Source organism: Ailuropoda melanoleuca, chromosome 20 (genome assembly GCF_002007445.2).
Source record: "Ailuropoda melanoleuca isolate Jingjing chromosome 20, ASM200744v2, whole genome shotgun sequence".
NCBI lineage: Eukaryota > Metazoa > Chordata > Mammalia > Carnivora > Ursidae > Ailuropoda > Ailuropoda melanoleuca.
Genome location: NC_048237.1, coordinates 10,568,950 through 10,593,238, shown reverse-complemented (window position 1 = coordinate 10,593,238; position 24,289 = coordinate 10,568,950). Strand labels below are relative to the sequence as shown.

The window sequence follows — 24,289 nt, the reverse complement described above, 5'->3', positions numbered from 1 at the left end:
ACTCTTATTATAGTTGAAAAAAAAATCCTTCATTTTCTAAATGTTGAACAATACAATAAGCTGCTTGCTTATATTCTCATCTGGGACCTTATTTCTAATTTCAATTTAAAGATGGTTTGAAGTAAATTAAATGGGCCTATGAAACAAGATCTTCTCAAAACCCAAGTTTAAAATGAGATGAGAGCTTCAATTAAGAATTTCACATGTTACATTGGGACAACATTATTTAATGGTGACAGGAAGAGGCAGCTGAGAACTGCAGGCTCAGTTCGCATACAGGAAAAGAGAAATCCACATATTAGAATAATAAATTTCTGGCTATTACACAGAAACGGCACATATTCACCTAGCTATTGGAAAGCAGTTTTCTTTTCCTTTCACATCAAGGTCATTCCAAACTAATTACTTTGTTTAGTTAAAGTAATATGGCCGAGGATTGTCATACTTACTAAAGACTTAATTTCAAGGTACTGAAGAAGTTTGGTCCCTTGTTTGAAAATCTAGGGTCTAATCCTTACAGCTGCCTAACAAATGAATGCTTACATGCAACTAGCTCACTAGAACACGTCATAACCTTACATGTATGTTCTGATTAGGAACAAAGCTTAGGGTTATCCTCTTACATTTACAGAAAAATCCCACTTATAATACCTGGAAATCCAGAGATGCGGGGCAAGCTTGAGAGCATACTTCTACTAGATCTTGGGGGGCAATGCTGAATGGCTTTCATATCGAAAAAAATGTATGCCTGCCTTTTTTTCATTTCTTTCTCTCCTTTTTCTCCTTTTTTAATTTTTTGAGAAACTAGCGCTTCAGCAAATCACATAGTTATGCTGTGTCATGATGCATGGTGTTTTCATAGTACTGTGACATGTCTAAATGACAAAACGCTGGCTATCTAACCAAAATGTAAAGTAGCTTAAATATTTTCCAAAGGAAAAAAGGCCATTATCAATTTCTTCAGCAAATTTCTTTGCTGTAAAATGGCAGCCAACCAACTTAACACCAACTCTTCACAAAGTACAATGAAACAAAGGGTTTTAGGTATGGACGATTTTGTTTATGAAATTGTTCACTACCCATAGCTTCTTCCTTCTTGGCTCGAAGAGGTAAAACTATGAACCTTGAAATTGCTTTATCTTCCCTTTGTTCCTAGAGAAGGAGCAATGGAAGACTCCCTCCCCCAATTGCACACCCCTCCATCTTTAGGAGATCTGAACTGCAGGTGGTTGGATGTTTTTATTTAGAAAACAACTTATTTATAGGGGGCGCCTGGGTGGCACAGCGGTTAAGCGTCTGCCTTCGGCTCAGGGCGTGATCCCAGCGTTATGGGATCGAGCCCCACATCAGGCTCCTCCACTATGAGCCTGCTTCTTCCTCTCCCACTCTCCCTGCTTGTGTTCCCTCTCTCACTGGCTGTCTCTATCTCTGTCAAATAAATAAATAAAAAATCTTAAAAAAAAAAAAAGAAAACAACTTATTTATAAATCATGGATGGCAAAAATCTGGCATTGATTCTCCCTTTTGCGTGGCTCAACTTATATATTTTAATAAAATGTTTATTGTACTCTGACTTCTTACAGGTACTGCCACCATAAAAACAAAAAACAAAACACAAAAAACAGTGACACAGAGACGTGTTTGTAATTATCAAGAGAGATGAGCTTCCCTACAATTTAGAAAGGAAACAAAAAAATAACCCTCCTTTCTGAGGGGAAACTCTTTCTATCCCCCCTCCATTTATTTGGGCACCAAGGGAAAAAAAAACAGAAAGGAGGAAAGGAAAAGAGGAAAAAAGGGAGATGTATACTGTGTTTTAAGGGCCTGGCATAGGTACCCAAACCTAGCTATATAAATGAACACTTCCAACTTGAAAATAAAAAAGCAAAAAAACCCAAAAAACTTCCTTTTATTATTCCCTCCTTTTTTTCCCTTGCAGTGGTCCATGGTGAAATTCTTTCCGGGGGCGCCTGGGTGTCACAGCGGTTAAGCATCTGCCTTCAGCTCAGGGCGTGATCCCGGCGTTATGGGATCGAGCCCCACATCAGACTCCTCCGCTGGGAGCCTGCTTCTTCCTCTCCCACTCCCCCTGCTTGTGTTCCCTCTCTCACTGGCTGTCTCTACCTCTGTCAAATAAATAAATAAAATCTTAAAAAAAAAAAAAAGAAAGAAAGAAAGAAATTCTTTCCGGGAATCATTCACCCAGCCCTAATTCTAATAGAAGACTTCAGAGCAGTCTGTGTCAAATAACAGCTCTGTGGAGGCCCTTGAAATTCTAATAAAGAACCATCAACCTATCAGAAGAACATGTAATTTTATGTTCATTACTTCTTGGTGCCCAGCTGTAGAATTTGGATGGTTGCACCTCAATTAAAAGTTGAATTGACGTTAATATCATTTAAATAAAAACTTCAATAAAAAGTTAAAGTTCTATTCTTAATAGCATTAATATCCTCTAATGACCGCTATGGTCATTACCACCAGATAACTGACCTCCTTGATGCTTTCCTAACTGAGACACCTTCTTGTAACACAGTTATTTAGCAGTAGTGAGCACTTGCTGGGAGATTATTGTGTAACCAAGCACCTTGGCTTACCATTCTCAGTCATCTCCGTTCTGACAAACGTTGCACTTTTCCATTACGAGTTTTCTGTTTCTCAAAGAGAAGCTGCTCTGGCTCCACATCAACTCCTCCCACCCTTTGCCCCACAGAGGTTTATCATATAATTGTTAAAAGCCTTGAATGTAATTAAAATGGTATAGAGGAGGTCTACTGTTCATGCGTAGTGACCGCTACTATTTGAGACCACTCTAACAAAAAAGGGGGGGAGGGGGGATGAATGCTTAAAAAAGAAGTTAAATGTGGCTTTCTAAGTCTCTTTCCAACTGGACTTTGCATATGGTGTTAAATTGGAAAATATGGGAGACAAAAAGACGTCCAAAAGGATGATTTTAACAGGAGAGACTTCCACAAATCCTTTAAGAACTTCATTTCCTGTTTTCCCTTTCCTGGAGACTGCCATTAACTGGGGGTAGGGCCAGAGAAGAAAGGCAAGGGACACTAACCCAGTTCTCTGTTAAAATAACATCCTAGAAGGCTCAATGTTCCCGAAAATATTGAGAAATTCTCGTTTTATAATGTATCTTATTTTAGAGCACTGTTTAAGGGAAAAAATTAAACTTACACTGCTCTGAAACTTTACATTTTAATTAAGAACAAATCAAGTTGATAGAAAATAATTCTGATTTTTGTGGCAACTCAATCTCCTAATCTGGAAAAACAATGTAATTCCAAATACTGATGAATAAATAACTAATTTTCTTACAAGTGAAACTGGGCTGCAAACAGAAGTTAGGCAGTACTGATGATATTATAAGATACCCCTAGTTCAAAGTTCATTTATTTTATTTCTTTTTTTTTCACAGTGAGTTATTACTGCAGTTGGAGATTATTCAAAGACTGAAGACCAGATAGTCTTCGATTCCTCAGAGGACAGACAAGAACTACTGAGCATTTGATGGCACTTTCAGACGTAAGCAAAAGAATTTGTTCAGAAGGATTTTTCCACTAACATAATGTGTTGCTCTGAGGAGTTATATAATCTCTTTTTCTATAAGTCTGTCAGACTTTAGGTCTATATGCATGTCCATAAGCTCTGAACAAAGTCAGGAGACTGAAGAAAAACTTCAGTTGTTATCAGCCTAAAGGTTCGGTGATTCCCAATCCTTTCAAGGTTAAAAAAAGAAGAAAAAAGAAAAGAAAAGAAGAAATAGAGTAGAAGAAATCATCTACTCATTCACCAATAAAACAGTATCTACTAAATACTGTGTAAGGTATTGGTACAAAAACAGAGGAAAGAAGTCTAGTTCATGCTCTCATGGAGTTTATAATCTAGTGAACAACAGTAAGACAATGAAATATATGAGAAATTCGTGTTGCCTCACACAGAAGCACATGCTGAAGGGATGTAAGAGATGTGATTAATTCTGACTGAGGGAGAATTAGGACAACCCTAATGGGTGAAGTAACATTTGAGAAGGACAGATACAGAGCAGGGAAGAGCAGCCGGCCCAAGGGAACGGCTTGGACCGGTGATCGAGTGTGGCACTGGAGAAGTGGGCCTGAGGTATGGGCTGTGTGACAGGACAAGGGGCCAATGAGCCCAGAGAAGTGATTTGATGCTGGATCAAGGAAATTTTGAATACCTCGTTAAGGAGTTCAGAGGTATTTGTGGCAAGGCTTTTGAGTTGGAGTTTGATGTGATCCAGCATGTATCTCAGGAAGATGAGGAGGGAAGTAGAGTGATCAGTATCCAGAGGTAAAACTGAAGCTCAGAGTCAATTCAAAGTCAGTGACACTACTCAGCCTCAGCACTGAGGCTGAGCACTGAAAGACTCAGGGTAGGGTGGGCACTGCCCACATTCACCATAGGGTTATAGGCAAACAAGTCAGGACACCCTTAGAACCTCATCTGTAAAATACAAACTATTTGCAACTCCCTGATTCTATCTGTGGGAAATTAGATTTCAAGATTCGTCTCAGCCCTATCCTATCTGGCTGGAATCATAAGGCCTAGACCAAGTGGGTGGGTGTAGAAAGGAGATGAGACGTAAGAGAAAAGCACCCCTATGGCTCAACCAAATGCTAGTGTTCCACTGATGTGTAAATAAAAGCATTCTTGACCAATCACCCTTGACCCAAGCTCGGAAAACAAACCAAATTAGACATATATTTGGCATTATAATGGGCTTGCCATTTGGACCCTATTGGTCTCTGTACATATTAGACCAAAGTCAGGCCCAAGTGCAGTCAACTAAATAGCATCCGGAATGACCCCTGAAGGGCTGGTAAAATATCCTACTTTCGGCTGAAATGGTCAAAATAGTGCTTGACTCATGTCCTTCCAGTAGATGCCAGAAGCAGGGAGAGCAATGTTCCCCATGCAACTGGTGCTCAGGTATGACCACAGGTGAGGATTACATAGACCAAAAAGAAAAACTGTCAAGCAAACATTTTTACTACACTGAAAGAAAATGAAGCAAGAAGGGGTTTTTTTTTTATTTGTATAAAATATATTGTTCTTCCAGGCTGCAGTGAAATAGTTTCTCTTTAATTGCACAGAAATCCTAAGAAGGTTACAGCAGTGAAACATTAAAATTCTAAGGGCAACTAATAACATTAAAACTTTATAGCCCCAGATAGAATAATTTAGACAAAAACAACATGAACATATGTTTTGTGTAATAATAACAAACATTTATAGCTGTCAAGAGAGAAAAACACAGGTTTATGCACACCTTAATGGTGTGCATGGGTGAGCGTGAGTATATTTAAAACATAATATATTACAAAAATGACAGCAGGCATGGCTCTTCTGGGTACTATGTTAAATCAATGAATAAATTACCAAAAGTGAGCTGTGGCTGTTTGGATGTGTAATTGAGCTTAACGTATGTAGTGTTATTTCAAAAGAAACTGTTCAAGGAGTTTCGAGCCCAATCCACTCTGCATCTATCCTAGGCAGTTTACAAATAGCAATAAATGAAACTGTTTCACAGTAGGAAGGAAGTTTAGTTATACACATTACTTAAATGGAGGAAAAGTTAATTTTAATATGCTTTGCAGGAATTGAAAACAAACTTATAATAATTTGCTTATGTTCACCAAACTGGAAATTGAAATGTTAATATTTGAATTTAAATTTATTTTAATTATTCACTGTATGACTCACAAAACCACTAGAAATTATCTGTTCAACTTAAAACAAATACATATACAACCCTTCATAAATATACGTTTATTATTCTACTTGTTTTAATTACATCATTTGAATGCCACACTTTTTCAAAAAATTATTAGGACTACAGAATATGAAGTAAATTTTAAGCTTGTTTGTGTCAACAAGTTAATGGCAATTGGTAATAACTGTGCTGCAGACAAAGCCATTAATGTGATTTTTAGAATAAAAATAACTTCTCATAATTTTCTTTCTAATTATAAGGTTGTTTGTCTTACTTAGTACTCTACCACAATTTTATGAAACAGGGAAAGAGGTATGTTTTCTTCTTTTTCCCCTGCCTGTTTTTCGTGGCCTTAATCATCTCATATTTTTCTGGAATATATAAAATGCTGTGACCCTTTTACGTAGAAAAGCTGAGACAAAATTCCCTAAGAATTAATTCCTAAACCATTTGAATTACAGATCTTGCCAAGTAGCCAAAGGGCCACTCAACAACTGTAATTTCTTTTGAGGAGATTGCAACTTTAAGCAATTTAAAATGTTATGATGGGCTTAGGTAACAACCATGCTGACTCCTTATTTTTCATTTTTTTTGTGTTAATAGGGTCATTATATCATGGCAGATACAGGATGCAGGACCGTCATGTGTTTTATGAAAAGGAGACTATTTTTCTTGAACAGCATCTTTTCATCTGTCCTATTAGTCTCGTGCTTAGTCGTCATTTACAGCCACCTAACACAACAAGTATCTTCCCATGCTCTCCACAACTGTGTGGGGCCCTGGACTCGTAAACCCAGACTCGCTTTTCATTCACACTAGACAAACAGCTTCCTACTAGCACTGAAAACAACTAACACTCAGCCTGTACTTAACAAAGATCTTTTTATTCAAAATCACAATACAATTAGATAGGAAGCCATCCCTCTGCATTTTCACCACAACTTTTACTCATGTTGCCACTATTAACTCACTTTGCCACTCTATTCTCTTCTCCCCAAATTTTGCACAAACCAACCAATTTACTGACTCTTCCAAACACCAATGCCCCAGGGTTTCCAGGATTCTGTGAGCAGATGATGATTGACATAGTTGGGGCAGTCAGATGCAGGTAGACAGTGGAGCCCTCTTAGTGCAGTGCTCGTTAGGAGACCAAGATATGGAAAACACTAGGAAATTCTGCTTTATGAGCTGGGAGTTTAAAGACTGGGCCATATATGCTAAAATAGGTAAAGCGACCTGGAAAAAGCTTCCTTATCTTACCCTCTTTGGAGTCTTCTCTGTCTGTGACTGTAGCTATAGGTCTCTTATCCCTCGGGACTGGCCCCACAGAGGTATTGCTGGCAGTTAAGCAGCAAGCATCAAATACTTTGCAGAAAGAAGTTTACTAAGGCTCCTGTGGGTAAGGCCATAAGAACCAGAGCCTTTTCTGACTATACTCATTTTAAGCAGCCCATTTTCCTTTCCTGATTTAAACTGAGTCTTACAGAATGAATGGGCAAGGAATGGGGGAATGTACGAAGCAGAAAGGGGTCAGTAGCCAAGTTAGTGTTAAATCACCAGCCCACTGACATGTTTCAAATGTTGCCCTATGAATACTAGACCTAACAAGAATAAATAATGAACACAGAGTCCTAGAAGCAATTTACTGTAGATCTCCAGATATGTGTTAATAAAATCTTAACCTCAAAGACCCTTGACAAGGTATCATAATAATTATTTCCAATAACAATGACAAACATTAAAATCATAATTAAAGAATTCAGATCCTGTACCTTTTATATCTCAGAAACTAGTCACCTTAGGATATAATGCTAGAGTTCAACAAGTATGAAGATGTCACACACTGGATCTGGGGGGTCTACAGGGCAAGTATTATTTCACTGAGGAGGAACCCAAGACATCACAGGGTCTACAGGGCAAGTATTCTTTCACTGAGGAGGAACCCCAGACATCACATGTGGAAGACATGGCCTACGCTGGTTTTTCCAGCACCTTAACAGCTCCTATCACTACCACCTCTGCGACCACCCAAGGTCCCTGCATTGTAAAGCATATGGCGCTGAGTATAGTTACCTCAAAGTGGCTCTTTCTAGATTCAACTTCCTGTTTTCCTTTTCATATCCATCCCCTCTGCCTCCAGGTGTAGGCTGAGTCCTTGCTTCCAGCTGTGCTTTTGGTTCTCATGCCCACCTTCTCTCTGGATGCTGTGATTCTCCTTCATTTCATATTCCACTCAAAGCTCCTCACTTCAGCACACACGATGGTTCCAGTCTCCCACTCACCGCGCATGAGAACAGGGAGTCAGACACCTACCCTAGCAACAACTATAGGAGTTTATGTATGAAATATCTCTTATCTCCTTAGCAACCATGGATGAATTAGTCAATCATTCAACACTGACAATATATTCATATATATCATTCCTTGTTTGCAGGTGCAGAAAAAGGATTCTCTTAATAATCCTTGGGGACGGTACCCTCCATTTGCCTATTGCTTATGGATATAGGGACTTATTTCAAGCTCTCAATGATCAAATTCTGAAATATATCTCTTTGTCCCTATCATTATTTCTAGTTCCAAAGTCAGTTCCTTCCCAGTTATGAAAATTGATAACATCAGTCTTGGAAAAAACTTCCTAATTTATTTGTTTTTCCCCTCCAAAGCATATCAATCACTACACTAACACTACTGTATTACATGATATATTCTTATTACAGTTTGTTTGAAATATTAACTTTACCAAATCAACATCCCTTTTCCCTTTCATCAGAACTATTTTAAGAAATTAAAAAAATTACAAAGCACTAAGTGGCTAAAATGAAATAGTAGGAACTAAATAGTTGTACAGTGGTACATACTTTCCTTCAACAATTTTCATAACTTTCATTAAACTTAATGGAATTGTCAAGCACATTCTATTAAAATATGATAATCTTATAGTAATTATGGGAAATAGGAAAACAAACAAAAAAAGTGTGAAATCACACACACTTGATTGTCCTTCCTGAAAGCCCAATAACAATTACTTAAATTAAAATTAAGTGTTTGAAAATTATAGTATTGTACACCTGCCACACTTTTCATTAATTCACAACTTGTACGCCTAGGATGTCAGTGAGCTAACTAACTTAAATAACCCTGATTAAAATGTCAAAAAAGGCAAATTTCCAAGTATGGACATAGTGGGTTGCTTTATTTTTTTTTCTTTCCCTTAATTGTGAAATACAAAGATATAAAACATTTGGCATTACAAAGATACTTCACCTTAGTTTTATATAACCGGCCTAGATTCCATCATATCAATTAAATCAATTGAATCTACGTAAATTCAGAGTACATAGATCAATTTACAAAATTGACACAAATATTTGAAGGACTAACAGAAATAAATAATCTAAAGAATCCCCACATAATAAAAGGATTTTGATTTTTGTTGTAAATTTTTTAGACATTAACCAGCATTTTTTGAGAATAGTCTTTGAGGGACACATGCTGAGCACTACAGTGTTCAGAACGATGAATAAGAACTATTTCCCCACCCTCAGAGAGTACACAGCCTGAGGAATACCTTTTTTTTTTTTAAGATTTTATTCATTTATTTGAGAGAGAGAGCATGAACATGGGGAGAGGGAAGGGGAGAGGGAGAAGCAGGTTCCCCGCTGAGCAGGGAGCCCGGCGCAGGACTCAATCCCAGGACCCTGGGATCATGACCTGGGCTGAAGGCAGACCCTTAACCGACTGAGGCACCCAGGCACCCGAGAAATATCTTTAACACAAGATTCGAAGACAGAATGTGCTAAGTGCCACAACTGAGGTAGAAATGCTACAGGCACATTCAGGAAACTGACAGTCACTCTGACTCAGATGGGTCCTGGGGGGGAGTGAAAAGGATGGAATAGGTGCAGATGGGCAAAGATCTGGGGAGCAGAATGAGAAGGGCAGAGAGAAAAGACATGCGGCTGTAGCAAATGAAAACAAAGGAGACTCAAAGGGACAAAGTTAGGAAGGAGGGAATTTGATAGGTAGGCCATGGAAAACCACTGAAGCATTCTAGATGGAAGAATTATAATGCAAGTGAAAAAGAGGCAAGAGTAGGCACTGACAAGGTCAATTGGGAATCTAGTTTTAGAGCTGTGTCCTGTGTGACCTCTGAGTTCTGTGGAGGTTGGGGCAGGGAGGGCTAGAGAAGGCTCAGGTGGCAATAAGCAGGGGGAAAGGCCTTTGGGTTCTGAGTCAACCAAGAAATTCCACTTTGGTTCTCTCCCTCTCACTCTGTGTGTCTGTGTGTGTATGCATGTTAAAAGCATCTGTTATTTTATTTTTATATCTTGGTTTGTTTTATATGTTGAGGTTATGAGTAAGATTTAGTTTGAAACAAATTAATTGGCTAATGCTCTTTTCATTAAAGCCACCAATCAAAATCACATATTTTATTTACAGACTGGGAAGCTGAGACTCAGAAACTGTTTGATTTGGTAACCCAGGGGTCATGAGCGAACAGTGATGAGGACAGTTTCACTAGAGTACCTGTGGCCGAAGGCACCATGTAGCAATGAGTTGGAAAGAGGTAAAGAGATGATGGCTTAGTAGTGAGGACAAAAAGAAGTAAAAGTACTTTGAACAGTAAAAGGTAGAGAAAGAGTCAAAGTGTAGAATTACTCAATAGCTGTTAACACTTCATTAAAACAGTGAATTTGTTGCTTAAGATTTGTGTGCCCCCAGTAACAGAAAATTCCAACTCCACTAACAGAAGAAGCCTAAACAAAAAGGGAAATTGTCAAAGATGCTGAAGGTAGGATGGCTCCGGGGTTGGTTAATTCAGCTATTCAGTGATATAAAAAAAAAAAAAAATCCCATCTTTCTCCTCTGTCATCTTTGGCCTATCAGACTTGACTTCAACCTCGCTCTATTCATAATGCAACAAAACGGCTACAGCAGGTCAGCTGCATGTCCTGGTGAAAGCATCCAGAGTTTGGAAAGGGAATCTTTTCTTCTTATTCATCTCTTTCTACAAGAAAAAAAAAAAAAAAACTTTTCCGAAAGCCCTGCAGACTTTTCTTCATATCTCACTGGTCAGAAAGGCATCAGTTGGCTGTGCCTAAAGCAATCAGTAACATGGAAAGGAAGTCCTCTTGGTTGTCTGACGAATACGGCCTGGGCTGGAGAATATGGTCCACCTCCCTGAACCCCACAGTACAGAAGTAGGGGGGTAACAGCTGTTGGTTAGGCAGTCCACCTGCCTGCCAATGAAGCCAATAAGCATTGTTTGATGCTGCTGTTGATGATTATGTCAATAGTTCATCATCCCCAACCCTCTTCCCTCCTAGAAGGAGAAGTGTGCCTATACTTTCCAATATCCAATTTTATCACTTATGGGATGAAAGAGAACTATTGATTGCCTAGGAAAAGTATGCACAACAAGAGTTTCTATTTTAAGGCATTCATTGAAAAAAACTACTGTGAGACAACATCTGCTTAAAATGCAGGATTTCCAAAGAGATCCTATCTTCAAACTCTGTTACTTGATTCCCCTTTTGTATATTAGCCAAAAGAGAAGAGTCATTAAGCTTTCTGCGTACAACCGATACTAAAAATCTGCAGATAACGATAGAAGATGCTATTTGTCAAAGGTCTGGAGCAGAAATACAACTGAAAACTACGATACAATTGGAGAAAACACAAAAGTAATTACAAAGGAAGAAAACCACTCAGAGCGTCAAATTTACCTTTATCCAGTGATATCTTTGTTCACATCGCTGTTCTCTTTGTCCTATTTACACCATTAATAATTCTTAGCCTTCAACCAAAAAAGGGGGTGGGGAAATTTGCAATTACTGATTAACAGTAATAGTTACTGAAGTTAGTTACAAAGTTCTCACCTGTCAGGAAATGAGATGGTTTCATTTCACTCTAAAATGCAACCAAACTAATAGTAACACTATTAAGGATAATTAAGGATAACACTATTAAGGATATTAAGGATAACACTATTAAGGATAATTTTTAAAAAAATACATTTTATTTTCCAGTGAATCATATTACTCCAATTTACTTGAGAGAAAATACATCATGACATAAGAACTTCGCTAATGATAATGGGTAGTGGGCCCAGAAAGTTGCCATTTTATCAATAAATATGTAACTCTTAAAAAGGTTTGTGAAGTGGAAAAACAATAGCCAAAGGTGGAGGGTGAGGGGAGTGAGCATAAACCACTTGCTAAGTATACAACAGGTCAGGTCCCAGAATTTCCAAAGTCTTGAATAATGGGAAAAATTCCAACCCATTAAGTGGCTGGCATCTTACAATGTTCGATATCACTGATACTACTGAGCCTTCTTAGCATTGGAATCACGAGTTTACATCATGTGGTTATTCGCTTACTTTCAGCTGGGAAAGAAAGAAAATCTTTGGGTATGAGGGTCTGAAAAAGAGAAAAGAGCCGAGACAAAGAGGAGTTTTTCAAAATTCCTCATAATTCAAAACGCATAGCCCTCAAATTATGGATGAACTTTAGAAGGTTCAAATAAGTACTGACGTTCATATATATTAATTTCTTTCTAGTCCCACAACTGGACCAACAATTCCCATCAGAAATTATTTAACTAGTTTTAGCCAGATGGAACTATCCAGTGAAATTCAGTATTTCCCCCCATCTATCTAATGAAAGCCAGAAGAGGCATCAAATGAATGACAGCAGGAAAATAAATTTGACCGAGCTGGTTTGGAAAAATGCATGAGTGTGTGTTTTATGGAGACTCTGTTCCAGAGAAGTGATCCAGGTCATTTTACAGAGCAGAGCTCCTCAACCCTATATTTCCTTCAAAGGTCCAGAAGAGTATAAACTATATTATGTTAGCTAAACCTCATTCATCATTTACTAGAAGCATGTGTATGTACACAGATTATAGTGCACCAAATATAATGTCAGAGATTAGACTTTGTTAACGATTCAAATAGTGTTATGATCCAGTTCTGCCCTTTCAGTTTATGTCAATTTAGAGACCTTTACCTTCTCAGGTTCAATCTCACCTAATCTTGTTAGAGAGCTTTAGAGCAAAGACTACAAATTTCATCAACCAGTGTGCTGGTCAGCTCGTAAGTTACAACTGACACTTTTAGTCCTTTTCAAAGAAGCAACTCAGAGTATATTCTCTCAGCGAGTCTGTCTAAGTAGATTTTTTTTTTAATCTAACAACCTATTAAAACAATTAACCAACTAGACCTCAATCAAGAAAGTACAAAGATAATAATAAAATAATTTTTTCTCTTTTTTATGGCATAAATTACTAGTTATTTTCAGAGAAATAGGTGAAATGGCTCCTTTAAAGATTGTTCTATTCATAATGAAAAGCAAGAGGCAAAGGAAATGGGAGAGAATTGTAGAAAAAAAAAAGAGAAGGTGATATGATAGAATTGTGCCATTATTTATACAGCTAAGACAAAGTACGTGAAAGATGAGAAAATAAAGTGTAATTCTGTCCTTAGCTTTAATAAGAATATTCTCTATCAACCAATTAAGAATAAATAAAGTATATTTTTAGCCCAAATAATGTTTAAAGTGCGTACAACAAAGAAATATAGGATGTAAATGCCGCCCTGAGGAGTGTATAGTCATGGAGTGTAGTCACCTTAAAAGTTAACTATACAAGATATAAATGGAAGTTCAAGACAACAATGGAAATGGTGTCACAGGCTGCATGTGATTACTCACCAAAGGTGTGCTACAAATAGTAAATGTAATACAGTTTAAAGGGGATACCAATCACTTAGGACTGGAAAATTACAGGATATTTCTATTGGGATGGTGGGATTTGAATCTCCATCTTGTTCTCTAGTCTGTCCTCACCCTAACCCTCCCTCTAATCAAATAATTGTCTCACTGACTAATCACACTGAATTTTCCTTCATTCTAAATCCTCTGGCTTTCTTCCCTCCTCACTCTTGCTTCCCATCCAATACTCCTTCTTTCTCTCCTATCTCAGAAGATACATCCTGCCTTCCTGAAACTCACAGCCCCACCTGATTCACTTCTTCTCCCTCGTCTGAATCATTGTACCAATTCACCTTCTTTCTTGTCTTTCTTCAAATTCACCTTCTTTCTTGTCTATCTTCTTCAATTGTCCCTTTTTAACTAGTTCTATTCTTTGGCTTATAAACATGACAGTGTCACCCTTATTCCATGAAAAGTCCCTTTGGCCTACATCCTTACTCTCCCCTGGCTGCCAGCATTCTGGAAGTTTCACTGTTGACCTTGTTTTAATATGGCATCCTTGCTCTCAGTTACTCCAGACATTCCTCAAGGTTCTATAATATTTCTCCTTTATTCCTATACAATAGTCCTTTCTTGTCACTATCAACTTCCAAGGCTACAGCTATTATTTCTATTTTGACTACCAAAGTTATATCCTTAGCATTGACCCCCTACTCTAAACTTCAGGCTTGCATTTTTTTTTTAAAGATTTTATTTATTTATTTATTTGACAGAGAGAGAGACAGCCAGCGAGAGAGGGAACACAGGCAGGGGGAGTGGGAGAGGAAGAAGCAGGCTCATAGCGGAGGAGCCTGATGCGGGGCTCTGTGGACCAACAGAACACCGGGATCATGCCCTGAGCTGAAGGCAGACGCTTAACGACTGAGCCACCCAGGCGCCCCCAGGCTTGCATTTTTGACTGAATATTGCACATAACCACATAGATGATTTTCAGACTTCTCCTATTTTGAAATCATTGTTGTCAAACTTTTTTGCACTTTGGAATCACCTACAGAGGTTACAAAAATACCTGTGCCCAAGTTATGCACCCGGATATTCTTGTTAATTGGATACCAAAGTCATTATACTTAGCTTTCAAAACTGCTCTTCATCAAAATGTGCCCAACCTCCGTAAATGCTAACATGATTCTCCTAACTGCTCATGCTTAATTCCTTTGAGTCACCCTTAACTCTTTCCTCAGAAGCCCCCTATTCTCCAGACACCAAATCTTAGTATTTCTTCTTCCATAATGTCACTTCTATTTTTTCTTTATATTATCACAGCCACTGCTCTACTTTGGCTGCCTCTAGTTATTGTACTAGATTCCTAATCCGGTCCTTCCTCTCTCATCCTACTTTTGCCATCTGTTTTCTATGGCTAAATCCAACCATTAAAAACACTCATGGCACACTAGTAAAATACAAAGTCTTCAGCTGATATTCAAAGTTCTCCATTATATATACACCTTAAAACTTACCCGGCTTTATTTCCCACTATATCCTCATTCCTTCCCATAAACACGTAGACACCCTATGCTTAAAAGAGCCAAACTATTCACTGCTCACCACTCTCTAGATGTCCCTCATATATTCCCTTTTCCATACTTTTGGCCATGTTAGTTCCTCTGCCTGGAATGCTCTCCTTCTAATATCTTCCTACTAACAACTTACCAGAATATTAGAGGGCTTCACAAAATCCATTTTCTCTTAGGGATATGGGTAGCCTTCCCAGACCCCATCAGATTGAACTAATGTCCCCTTCCCCAAATTCCCTGTCTTTATGTGCCTTATTATAGGATTTATCACACAGCCTGCCTTAATTGAGAATTACACATGTGCAAATCTGTCTCCACTGATGGGCAGTGAGCAAGGTGAGGTACAGTGTCCTGTCCAGGGCTACAACAGCACAGTGTAGTTACACAGTCAATATTCTTGATTTTAAGGATGGATAAGAACAGTATAGATATAGAGAATAGGAAAATCCCTGGGCAAAAAGAAGAAAAGAAAAGAAAGGGAAAAATGCATTTGGAAGATGGTGAGTTAACTAGAAAATTTATGAAATGAAAGAGTGGCATGAATCTTCACTAAGCAGGTGGAGTCAAATGGCAGGGTGAGGTGTTTGGCCTTTACCCTGTCATGGAACGTTGTTAAAAAGAATGAATAAGCCTGAGTATCTTATATATGTTTGCGGCCTAAGTTCTTCCATCAGTAAAGTGAAAATGATTATAGGAGTTACAACTGCTAGTACTGTTAGGAAGAATGACTGAGGCCATCCAGGTAAAAGGCTTGACACAAACCTAGAGAGCAGTAAGCCCACTCTAAGAGCTAACCCCATTAATAGGGTCTGTTATATATACACACACACAAAAAAAATGGCTATACAATAACATTTAAGATGTCAAAAGTAAAGAAAGCTTTTCTGACTTCGATTTCCAGAGCTAGAGAAAGGACAGAATGAGAGAGAGACACAGGCAAAAACATACAAGCAAAAAATGTCCAAGAAACAGACTTGGGCAGTTAGTTTCTACTATATTTCACAGAACACATACTTCCTTCTTTTATCTTTCTCCTTCTGTTCCTTCTTTTTCTTTTTCTCCCCTCCCTTTTCCTTTGTCTTGGTCTCTTGCTTTTGGCTTTCCTTTTTCTCTCTCCCTGGTTACTCACTCAGCAAGATCCCCAGCCCGGCTTTGCCCTGCAGGGGGCAATGCTAACCAAGTGTTGGCCTCTGTGGACCAACTAAGTAGAAAGACGGGAAGCCACCGCCCCAACTCAGTGCAAAAAACGGCTTGGAAGCTCCCGTGAGATGGCTCCCAGGGCTCTAGCCCAGCAGGACCTCCAATCTAGTTAACGTTTCCTGAGAAACATTAACCCTCATTTGGGCGCAGTGGGAGGTATGACTGGGAATGTTCTGTGAGTCTTGGTGGCAAAGAGTGCTACGTTCTTCATTACACTGAGAAAAGATCTCCATCTCCGTGAGCAGCAGCACCACACAAATGGCTACACTCCAGCGGATTTCCAAAGAGAAGGAAAAAGCAGAACGTGGACATCTCAGTGCTTTTTGACCTCACTGGATGGGAAAGACACTCTGGGTGTGAGAACAGTTAAGCAAACGTTTGGAGGATTCAGGGCGTCGAGTGCAGGTGTGTGTACATGTGAAAGCTGCTGTTTTATAAGACGTCCTAGGTGACTCAATAAACACCGGAGCCAGAGCAGAGTAATCCCGTTAGCAGGGCTCTCTCCTCAGCTCAGACCGCTCCCCTGCCAGAAACAACACATTCGGGGAAAAAGGGCAAATCACACACTGAGGTAATTGTTTCACACCTTCAAAGAATTTCTTATTAATTTCAAATTGTTTTTGGAAGCAATTCAGTAACTTGCCTTCCGTTTTGTGCTTAAATACTTACAGATTTTTTTTTAACGTTGACCTCCACTATGTATCAAAAAGTCCCTCTTAATGTACGTACTGTACATTATCTTTAAAATAGATCAGGCTGAGTTACAAAATGTAAGTTCTGCCAGTAAAAGAGGGCTGCCTTCCGTTGAATGTAACTTTGTATACAATACCATGCCTCTCTGCATCTCTAGGTATCATAGATTCTGAGATGAAGGCACTCTGACTAAAGAGGAAAAAAATAGACTACCTCCTCACATCAATGACATCTGTGTTGATTAGAGACACCAAAGAATTTCACTCCCAATTTTCGCTGAGCCAAACACTTCCACCCTCAAGGCCACCACCACCAATGGAAATATAGTGTGAAAAATTAAGATAAGCTGTGGTCTTACATATCATATCGACCATGATAGGGATGCCCATTAGCTGTCCTTTGACCTCGTGTATATTTTTATCATCTCAAATCATTTTTTCAGTCACCTCATTAGAGTGGCAGACCATTTAAAAAAAATTCCTCGTCTTGGATCCACCCATACATCTGATAACATGCAAATTCAAGTGCCTCAAGGAGATTAGAGGAACTATCTTTTATTCAATTCTATCATAAATTTAGTACCTACAACTGATCTTCAAAGAAATAACTCACTTTTGTTTCTGTCTTTCAAAAACACTTTTGAAGAAAAGTTGCCCTTCTGTTAACAAAAAAAGCACTACTGAAGAATCCACAGTAGAGGAAAGGGCTCTCCCTAGGTGCTGCGTATCAGGACTATGTTTATATAGTTCAGCAGAGAAGGAGCTGGATCAGATGCTGGCTTTTAGGAAGAATTCTGCATGAAAGAGGTGGAATTGGTAATGCATTTACTACTCATTTGCTTGCATCAAGAACCACATTCCATTTCAATCTGCCAACATCCTAATTAAGATGATCTGAATCTTGGGTGATCTATTATTCTAGATCTGAGATAGCCCAATTTACATTAGACAAGATGTTACACTCTGTGCTTACACTGAGATGATAAGACCACTGAGCATGTCTTTCCTCATGTCTGCCCAGCACTGGGCAGAGCATGCTGTCAGCACTCAATAAATAATGGCCAGGCCTTTGCCTGTTGTCTTTCTCTCTACCACTTTAGGCACAATTTAATCTCACTATATCATTTCTGCTACCTTTTGAGACATATAGCTGTGCTCCTTTTTGCATGAGGAAGACAGTAAAGTATCTCAAGTAATTCTACATGTATGTGTCCATGTATCTGGGACTAGCAACCCATACATGCATTTCCCATTCATTACTTCAATGTTGTTCCTGAAGAGCTTATATGAAAGAACATGTTACCTACATAAGCTTTTGAGCCAGAAAAGGAAAGAATACAAAGAGTGCCTTGGAAGCATCAGGATCAAATTCCATTCCAGGATAATAATAGCCAGCTGCAATATTACCCAAGAGGCACTACAGGATACAGAGAAAATATCATACAAAGGCACTCTCCAAATCAGTTTCTTTCTCCCCACTTCAGTGAAAAAAAGTTACCCATAATTTCTTTTTTTAAGATTTTATTCATTTATTTATTTATTTATTATTTATTTATCTATCTGAGAGAGAGCGAGAGTAAGAGAGCATAAGCAGCATGGGGAGGGGAGCGGCAGGGGGAAGGAAGAAGCAGACTCCCCACTGAGCAGACAGCCCGATGTGGGGCTCTATCCCAGGACTCTGGGATCATGACCTAAGCTGAAGGCAGACCCGTAACCAACTGAGCCACCCAGACACCCCAGAAAGTTACCCATAATTTAGTGATATAATACTAGGTTAACACTCAGTAATATAACACCAGGTTTTGTCTGATAAACAAAACACAAAAAATGTGTGTTAATATTGGACTTGCCCTCCCTAGATATCTGAATAAAGTCCAGGTAGTCTGCGACATAACCAAGTCAGAGGCCATGCGTATGTCCCTTCTTAGCCACTATGTAACATTGCCCTTTGTAGGGCTGAGAAAACATATTTAAGAAATGTTCTTAAGCTTGCTCTGAGTGCTATTGTTGAACAGATAACACTGATGACCTTCATAGTCTGATATCCATTTCCAAAGGGATGACAATCTAAGATGTCAATCTAAGAACCTCAAAGAAGGCAGATAAATAAGCACAACCCTAGAGTTCAAAGCACCTAACCCTCTGTCTCCTTTCACTAAGGAAATGAAGATGCTCGATGGAATCCAGGGTAGGTCATCCTTCAGGTAGCTGTGAAGTTTTCTGAATTTACAATAAAATCTTCAAATATTCTTTGTGCTGGAAACTTATGTGTTTCTTTTATTCTTTTTAAGATTTATTTATTTATTTGATAGAGTGAGAGAGAGCAAGCTTGGGCGGGGGGTGAAGGAGAGAATCTGAAACAGATGCCCTGCTGAGCATGGAACCAACACAGGGCTCAGTCTTAGGAGGCTGAAATCACGACCCAAGCCAAAATCAGGAGTCAGATGCTTAACAACTGAGCCACCCAGGCACCCCTACAAACTCATCAGTTTCTTTAAAGAGGACAAAGCAACCACTGTCTGATTACAGTGATGCAAAGTTTGAGACGTCACGTTAGGGACATCCTGGGCTTGATTCTAAGACAGCTGTAATGATGGCTGAATAGGTGAAAAGTAAAGAAACAAAAAATAAGAACATCTTAAAGGAAGCAATGTGCAAAGTTTAAGAACGCTTTCTTGTTTTCAGAATTTTGGGGTTTTGCCTTGAAAGGTCAAAAAAAAAAAAAGAATGCAGCCATTTTTAGGTGTGGGGTGTTCAGTGTTTTGAAATCCCTCCAGCTATACACCATTCAAAAATTTTAACATACTGAAAGCCTAGTTTTAGCTGATAAACTTTAACCAATCTATCTTAAAATAAAATACATAATTACAAGCATATTTTCAATTCTTGGAAGTGAGTGCCGAAGCTCTGTTTCTAGAACTGGTGAATTCTGTTCTCTATTTCCATGTATAAAAGATCGCACAGTCCTGGGAAAACACTTTTTTAAAAAATGAAATACAACAAATAAGGTATGCTGCCGAGTCCTGGGGGAGAAGTTTCCCAGAGTCTTTGAATTTCCTCCTATCCTCCTTCTTTACAAGATTTCTAAGACCAAGTCCTTTTCTGCAGTCTCTCAAACAAGGTAAAAAAGAAAAATACCCCCTAGATATATTCTTTAGATTTTCTATTATGCTTCTTAAGTTCCCAGCAGCTTCTGAAGTAAACTTAAGATGAATTCTGGAGTTATTTTTTTTATTATGTTTTAATTTTAGTTCTCTTTTAGGTCTAAGATGAAATGAATGATCATAACTGCTATGCTTGGAGATGCACTTCATGGCACAATTTGTACGTGACCTATGCAAGGTCACGTCATGGAAAGAGAACTGATATGATAGATAACAAGTTGAATCCAAGCTTTTAGTCTTGAACAACCTCAGGGTAACCTAGCTAAGCTTGCTCTATTTCCTGCAAAAAAAGTTTCTTTTTAAACAGTACATAGTAGATATGTAGTCTGTATAGGGTTCTCTCTCTGGTTTGGATAGTGTCAATTACAGATATATGAAGAATTATTCCTCAAATCACTGATCGTTAAGGGTTTTTTTTGTTGTTTTGTTTTGTTTTTTGTCACATTGTGAGCCTTGGCGCAGACTGTGGCAAGCCAGCCTAATTCTCGTCCACAATAAGATCCCATGTTCCAGCCACGCCACACGTTTTTACACCTTGAAGTCTCTGCACGTTTCACACTGACAAAAATCCTTCCCACCCCTCATTTAAAACATCAACTCCCCTGGAAATCTTTCTTTTTGATACCCCCGAACAGGGTTCATTATTTCCTTCTCTGTGTACTCATAGTGCCACATACCTGTCTTAACTAGAGTATCTATCAGATTCTATCATAATTATTTGTTTACTGTCTCCACCACCAGAAATGAAAACTTGTACATTTACCCTTATCTAGGATTTCCCCATGTGCCAGGCACTGTTTTAAACACTTTAGAAATGTCAACTCTTTAATCTGTATCACAACCCGTTTGCAGGGTATATTATCACTGCTTCCATTTTACAAACGAGGAAGCTGAGACACAGAGAAGTGACGTCGTTCTCCCAAGGACACATAACTAGTGAGCGCCCAGAGTTGAACTCAGGCAGTCGGACATCAGTCCAAGTCTGAGCCTTCCCTGATATTCTTTGTGTTTGCCCCACAGACGAAGGGGGGCAGGTCATGGATGTTAAACAGACAAAAAGAATAATCATACCGATTTCTCCGTAGTTTCCTAAGCTTAAATTAGAAATACATTACCTTTGTCTTAAACGGATTTCACCTTCACCCTTGACTATGGAGGAGAAAATTCAGCCCAGACTGGGGAAGACAGAGCTAGTTGAGAGGTAGAAGGCCTGGGGTTTTGCTGCCTCTGAGAGGTCAGGGTCAAACTCTCTGCACCTCCCTCAGCTTCCATGGCTGCCAAAACCTCCCTCCAGAAGCCTCTTCCGGGAGCTGTTTGTAGGTGCACGACTGCGCACAGAGCATGACACAGAAGGCTGGACATAGAAATAGCAGTAACGAAAAACACTTGGGTTATTATTCTCTGTAAACTGAAGGGACTCAAGGAACACACTTTGACTTTGGGGATGATTTAAACAGAGAGGTTTGTGTCATTGTTTCTTAGAATCAAGGCACCCAAATCATTAAGAATCAGATATATTTATTCTTCCTCCTGACCTTTAAATTGATATCTCAAGTCCCCACAGATGACCGTCAGCCGTTTTGCCATTTAAATCACTTCTTAATTCTTGTATTTGTATTTTTTTGATTAAAATAATTTTTAGTCATTGTAGAGATTTGGAAAATTCAGAGATATCTAAAAATATCTAATGGCATATTATAGGACTTTCCAAATGTTTTAAAATTCTCTTATAAAACATTATTTTAAATGGCTGTATAACCTTTCATTAGGGTAAGATGTAGCATGAGTTAATGAAACAATCCCTGTTTTAAAACATTTGGTTGATATCAATTGTTTGCTGTTATAAGACTTCCTTTCATTCTGTGTGAGGATCCCAGTTGTATGAGAATCGCTAAGCCCTGCAGGGAAAGGGCCTCCTTAGAGCCTGTAAGATGGTGGTTCTCTGGGAGCTTGAGGAATGCAGATTCTGGGGCCCCAGCCAGGAGGTTCTGATCTGTCAAGGCTAGGCCTGGGCAGGTGCTCCTCTTTTTGAGAAATGCTGACACTGCCTCTCCTTGGATAATACTTTCTCTTCATCCGGTTACTTCTTTACTCCCTCTCAATATACGCACCCCCCGCAAAATGAGCTGATTTCAAAGTATCAAATTCCAGTTGGCCCCAGTGAAGAGGGCTACTCATTTTTAGCCTCAGTCTTTTATTAATTTAGGTGCCTGCACCATCTCTGCAGTTCCTCCTTGGCACCTCCCCACCATGACTCCCACTTACCCCACCTCCACTCACCCACGGTCCACAGCACACCAGGAACAGCTTTTTATGCTGCCAATCAATGATGTCATTTCCCTCCTCACTACAAAACCCTCCCCTGTGTGACCAAAGGCCACCCAGCTTCCCTCAGACCCTCCTTTCTCTCTCTCTCTCCAACTGCACTGGCCTGCTCATAGAATGCTGCCTCCTCAGAGAAGTCCTCCGTGATGCCCTGATCTAAATCACTTCTCCCAGCCCAACCTTTGGCTGCTCCCTTTTCTTTCTTTCACAGCACATCACCATCTATAAAGGCACGATTATTAGATTTAAGTCTGTCTCCCCACTTCACCACAAGATCCATGAGACAGGCCCTGAGACTAATTGTTCATCACCAGCATACCTGGCCCTGAGCAGTGCCAGTGAGAGGCAGTACTCTAAGTGGAGACCTACATGGGCTCTGGGGCCAAAGGGCTCAAATTCAAATCTCATTTCTGCTACTTGGGACCTGTGTGGCCTCAGGCAAGTTACTTAACTTCTCTGGGCCTCCATTTTCTCCACTGAGGATTATATGAGACTACCGGATAGGTTTGCTGTGAGAATTAAATGAAAGAATCCACAGAAGTGCCGTAGAAAAGCATGTGGTATGTAAAATGCATCCAATACAAGATAGCTTTTTAAAAGAAGCAATCACTACACTTTGTTAAATAAATAGAACACAACAGCTTTTTGAGTTTCGTCTTTTCTCATTATCACTGCCCCCCACCCAGCCAAAGCATTAGCCCCAACAACTTCTCCCTGCAGCCTGCTCCTTGAGAGGACTCTACTTCTGCCCTGAGAAATATGCTGAATACATTCTCCCTTCCATATTATTAGTTCCAGCTTTGATCCTTTTGTCATGTCGCTTCCTAAAACGTGTGCTCATGTGCCAAGCCCCTGCTCTTCCTTCCCTCAAGTATTTCCTGAAATGTGACCTCCTCCGAGGAGCCTTCTTTAAGTGGAACTGAGCTCATCATTCCATTCTCTGTTTCCAACAAATAAGTTAAAGGTCGTTGTGTGAGGTTCCAAAGCTATAAATCTGAGCTTTTCACTGGCTGCATGGTCTCACCATTGCAGGGCAGGTGGGGTTTCTCCTCTGCCTACCCTGAAGAATATGAGTCTAAGAAGGTAAAGCGTTTGTTTAACTTGCTCTGTACACATTTAGCACAATGCCAATCCACATGGATGCTGAATAAATGTGACTTGATGATGATTTAATTACTTTGTCTATGCCAGGAATAGAAACCATGAACTCTTAAATCTGTTTCCCCCCACGTTGCAATATGTTTCGGTGCTGAGTCTATTATGAGACTGGTTTTCTGCATGTACTTTCCCAAAAGGATAAATACAAAAAAAAGAGAGATTACATGAAAATATCAAATTAATAAAATTATTTCTCACATCACGAGTCCAAAGATACCTTTAGAACAGCAGTGCACTGTAGTAAAAGGTGCCTCATTTAAAGTTTAATTGCATATGCTTTATGGGTTATTTTGTAAATCTAAAATAGACAACCAAACATGTCAATACTCATTTTTAAAGTACTTGTTGTATTCGGTGCATGCACCATTATGGAGAACTTACACTCAGAGCAAAAAGATTTGTAGCAAAGCATATGACCTTCTTCCCACTACAATGACCATCCCCTAATTAGGCAATGCATCTGATAGTCATTAACAGGAATGAGATAATGAATCACTTTCTCTCTTCTTTGTTAATTTGCTGTAACCAAGCGGCTAATGGATGTCAGAGCTGAGTGATTGCACTGATTATAGTGATTTATAGTTGCAACAAAACAATTTAAAACCATTCTGATTATTCATGTTAAAGATGCTTTATGTTTTGTTTACTAAATGTTTTATGACCCCCTTTCTCCTACCCCTAAAGTATTGTCCCCCTCCTACCCTGCCACTTTTGACAAAAA

The 24,289-nt window shown here is 39.1% G+C and overlaps 1 protein-coding gene across 6 annotated transcripts in view; it reads right to left on the bottom strand.

Moving 5' to 3' along the window:
• The window catches only part of AKAP6 (A-kinase anchoring protein 6), a 503,026-nt gene that overhangs the window by 195,490 nt on the left and 283,247 nt on the right, over positions 1-24,289 (bottom strand). The gene's annotated exons all lie outside the window — the stretch shown is intronic.